The sequence below is a fragment of the Saccopteryx bilineata genome, chromosome X, assembly GCF_036850765.1.
Source record: "Saccopteryx bilineata isolate mSacBil1 chromosome X, mSacBil1_pri_phased_curated, whole genome shotgun sequence".
NCBI lineage: Eukaryota > Metazoa > Chordata > Mammalia > Chiroptera > Emballonuridae > Saccopteryx > Saccopteryx bilineata.
The window spans coordinates 109,335,352-109,340,273 of NC_089502.1; the positions used below are offsets into that span (position 1 = coordinate 109,335,352).

Here is a 4,922-nt window from a genome sequence, read left to right on the forward strand (position 1 = left end):
TTCTTATTTCTCTCTCACTCTCTCTAAAATGAATAAACTTAAAACAGAACTTGTTTCAGACTTCCCAAAGCTCAGGTGTTTGATTCTGCTTGGGTTCCTGTCCAGATGTCTGTTCATGAGTCAAATTGACTGGGCCATGGGGTACTCAGACATTTGGTTAAACATCATTCTGGTGTCTGTGAGGAAGTTTTAGATAAGATTAATGTTTAAATCAATAAACTGAGTAAAGCAGACTGCCCTCTCGAATGTGGGTGGGCCTCATCAAATCCATTGAAGACCTGAATGGAATACCTGAACACACCGATCTTGTCTATCATGGAAGCTAAGCAGATTCGGGCCTGGTTAGTGCTTGGATGGGAGACCTGAATAAAATAAAGAGGCAGAGTAAGAGGGAACTCTCCTGCCTGACTATGTGAGCTGGGACATTAGCCTTTTCCTGCCCTTGGGCTGGAACTTAAACCATCCGTTCTCCCGAGACTCCAGCTTGCTGCCTGAACAGGTGGTGGCACAGTGGATAGAGCATCGGACTGGAATTCAAAGGACCCAGGTTTGAAACCCAGAGGTTGCCGGCTTGAGTGCAGGCTCACCAGCTTGAGCGTGGCGTCACTGGCTCAAGCATGGGATCATAGACATGACCCCATGGTTGCTGGCTTGAAGCCCAAGGTCATTCATTAGCTTGAGCCCAAAGTCGCTGGCTTGAGCAAGGGGTCACTCGCTCTGTTGTAGCTCCACCCCCCATCAAGGCACATATGAGAAAGCAATCAATGAAGAACTAAAGTGCCTCAACAAAGAATTGATGCTGCTCATCTCTCTCCCTTCCTGTCTCTGTGTTCCTATTTGTCTCTCTCTCTCTGTCTCTCTTTCAAAAAAGAAAAGAAAAAAGACTCTGGCTTGCTAATAGTAGATCTTGGGACTTCTCAGGCTCCATAGTCACATGAGTCAATTCTTTATAAATCCTTTTACACACACACACACACACACACAACTGTTGTTCTCATTCCTACATGAATCCTCCATTAATGGAGAAACTTGAGCATGTTGAAGAGATATGCTATAGGGCTTAGGTAGGATATGAAAGAGAGAAAGGCCAAGTGAGATCTAATACTTTTGCTGTAGAGGTCTAGGGATGGGAAAATTCTGCGAGGTTAAAATACAGAGGTGGTAGAAAGAAGAAAGTTGAAAAATGAGAAGGTCGAACCCAGAGAGTTGGCATTTGGATCTTAACATGTCAAAGCAATTCTGTGGATAATGAAGAGTTCTATATGGCACAACTGTGAGAAGGGGAGGCCATCTCACAGTTTTTTGGTCAAGGTCTTTGAAGGTGAGGTTAAGAAACTGAGAGGATGGGATGCTGTGTGAGTGAGAGGAAGGTTGGGAGTTGTTGGTGAATATGGCAGAGTGATAGCATAAGAAGGGGAAGTTACGCAAGCTCAATGAGGAGAACCTCAAAGGAACCTCTTTTTTTAATTTTTAAAAATGTATTTATTGACTTTATTTTTTATTAATTTTTTTAATTTTTCTTTTATTTTTAGAGAGGGGAGAGAGAGAGAGAGAGAGAGAGAAGGAGGAGGGAGGAGCAGGAAGCATCAACTCCCATATGTGCCTTGACCAGGCAAGCCCAGGGTTTTGAACTGGCGACCTCAGCGTTCCAGGTCGACACTTTATCCTCTGTGCCACCACAAGTCAGGCTATTTATTTACTTTAAAGACAGAGGAAGGGAGAAAGACAGACAGAAACATCAATCTGTTATTGTATGTGCCCTGACTGGGAACTGAACTCACAACCTTGGTGTATTGGGGTAATGCTGTAACCAACCAAGCTATCCAACCAGGGCTCAAAAGAGCCTCTTGATAAGGATGCTGAGTGCCCTCATAACATGGTGGCTGACTTCTTCCGGACAGAGCAATCCAGGAAAGGGGACAAGGAGAAAGTAGAGGTGCTTTAATGACCTGCTCCTCAAAGTTGCCGGCTGTCACCTCTGCTTCACTATACTCACTAAAAGTGAGTTACCAAGTCCAGCTCTCACTCAAGAGAAGGGGAAGTAGGCACCACCTTTTGAACAGAAGAGCATCAAAAAATTTATGGTCATAGGTGAAAACCATCAGAGCAGAGTTCTTAATTAACTTTATTTTTTTTTATTTTTTTTTTTAACGGTAATGGTATTTTTTTTTTATTCATTTTAGAGAGGAGAGGGAGAGACAGAGAGAGAGAGAGAGAGGAGAGACAGAGAGAGAGAAGGGGGGGAGGAGCTGGAAGCATCAACTCCCATATGTGCCTTGACCAGGCAAGCCCAGGGTTTCGAACCGGCGACCTCAGCATTTCCAGGTCGACGCTTTATCCACTGCGCCACCACAGGTCAGGCTTAATTAACTTTAGATGTTAATAATGCACATGAAAAAAGCTAGAGTAACTACTAAAAATTTCATACAGTGCTTCTAAACAAATAGAAGAGAAATGAAAGAAGAAATAAAATCCATTCCATCTAAAAGATGATCAAGTCTGACCAGGCACAGTGGCTAAAGTGTTGGCCTGGGATGCTGAGGACCCAGGTTTGAAACTCCAAGGTCTTGGGCTTGAGCTCAGGATCACCGGCTTGAGTGTGGGGATCAGAGACATGATCCCATGGTCACTGGCTTGAGCCCAAGGTTGCTGGCTTGAGCAAGGCAAGGGGTCATTGGCTCAGCTGGAGCCCCCCCCCCCCGCCCCCCGTCAAGGCACATATGAGAAAGCAATCGATGAACAATTAAGATGCCGCAACTATGAGTTGATGCTTCTCATCTCTCTACCTTCCTGTCTGTCACTGTCTATCCCTCTCTCTTTCTTTTTCTCTCTCTCTCTCTCTCTCTCTCTCTCTCTCACTCTCACTCTCATTCTCTCTAAAAATAAAATAAAATAAAATAAAATAAATAAAAATGATTAAGAATGGAGGAAACAAACAAGATGGTTGCTTGGGCTCAGCACTTACTCCCACTTCCTTTTATTTATTCTTCAAGTTTCAACTATTTATTCATCAGTGTAAACCCCAACACAATGCACCAACATGATTTTCTGCATTTGGAGGGGAAGTACTTCCTGGTTAAGTGGAAAATTGTGTAGATGGCTCCCGGAAGACCTTCATTCTAAGCAGCTTTATAACGAAATGTTTCATTTAGGAATCTGGACGTTCTTTCTTCAATTTGCTATAATTTATATTCACTGAGTAGAACTTGTACTGCTTATTCGGACCCAGTTTATTCCAGGGTTCTGGGTTATTCTTTTTTTGTACCAACAGACAGCTGGCTTGAACAAGACTAATTGCAAGACATACAGTGCTGCCCCAGTACCTGCAGCTGCAATAAATACAAAGAAGGGGATCAAGCTTGGATGTTTCCTGGCCTGGGTGAGAATCTGACAAAGCATGGTTGTGGTAGAGGTCCTGGCAGCAGAGAGAAACAAAAATGCATGGCCTCGGCAGAAGGTAGTCAATACTCCCACCTCCTTTTTTTTTTTTAAGTGAGAAGTGGGGAGGCAGTCTGACACTCCCACATGTTCCCCGACCGCTAGGGTGTGGTGCTCTGCTCATCTGGGGCCGTTGCTCCATTGCTCGGCAACTGAGCTATTTTAGTGCCTGAGGGGAGGCCATGGAGCCACCCTCAGCACCCGGGTCCAACTTGCTCCAACTGAGCCATAGTTGTGGGACAGGACGAAAGAGATAGAAAGAGAAGGGAGAGGGAGCGGGGTGGAGAAGCAGATGGTCTCTTCTCCTGTATGCCCTGACCAGGAATCTAAACCGAGATGTTCATACACTGGGCTGATGCTTTACCACTGAGCAAAACAACCAGGACCTCTTTTATTTTTTAATTATTATTATTTTTTTTAGTGAGAGAGAGATACACACAGAGAGAAAGACAGAGACAGAGACTGGAAGGGCGAGAGATGAGAAGCATCAACTCCTAGTTGTGGCACTTTAGTTGTTCATTGATTGCTTCTCATATGTGCCTTGATAAGGGGAAGGGGCTCCAGGTGAGCCAGTGACCCCTTGCTGAAGCCAGCAACCTTGGGCTCAAGCCAGTGTCCAAGGGGTCATGTCTATGATCCCACGCTCAAGCTGGTGCCCCTGCACTCAGGCTGATGTGCCTATACTCAAGCCAGGTGAGCCCACACTGAAGCCAGCACCCTTGGGGTTTTGAACCTGGGACCTCAACGTCTCAGGTCCATGCTCTATCCACTGTGCCACCACCAGTTGGGCTATTTTTTTTCAATTACAGTATATATTACACTTGGAATTTTTTTCTTGATTTTTATTTATTAATTCTGAGAGAGAGAGAGAGAGAGAGAGAGAGAGACACCAACTTGTAGTTGCTTCACTTCGGTTGTTCACCGACTGCTTCTGGTATGTGACCTGACGTGGTGAGCCCAGTGTTTTGAACCAGCAACCTCCGTGTTCTAGGTTGACACTCTATCCACTGTGCCACCACAGGTCAGGCCTTCCACTTCCTTTTAATGGACCTCTGTACTTCCTTCTGAGGTAAGGTGTTTCCCAGACTATGTGCAGCCAGGCTCTGGGATGCAAATTAGGTTTTGCCAGTTAGGTGCACTTACACACGATTTGGAAGGCTGAAGGAAAGGGAGGCCATCTTTTTATTGTGGGGAGCTGTTTTTCTGCTGGATATCAAGGTCAAGGAGGAGTGGGGCTTCAACAACAATGCTCCCGGGTCCGTCTTCCTTTCCTGTGGCAGAGATGGCTCCAGGTCCCAACCTGCTGATCCCTGGCTCATGACTATGGTGGTGTCTTCTTGAACTCAATAGTTACATTGCTGACTGCCTGTCCCCTCGCCTTGCTGATGGTGGCAGAGGTAGCAGCAGATCCTTTGGAGAGCCGGTGCTGTGGTGGCATCCTGTGGATCCCACCTACAACACACCCCTCTGGCCTTTTTGATGGT

General features: G+C 45.6%; 1 pseudogene; it reads right to left on the reverse strand.

Annotated features, from left to right (window-relative positions):
- Window positions 1–3,076: 3,076 nt before the first annotated feature.
- LOC136317166 (cytochrome c oxidase subunit NDUFA4 pseudogene) lies at window positions 3,077–3,399 on the reverse strand (annotated as a pseudogene).
- Window positions 3,400–4,922: the final 1,523 nt, after the last annotated feature.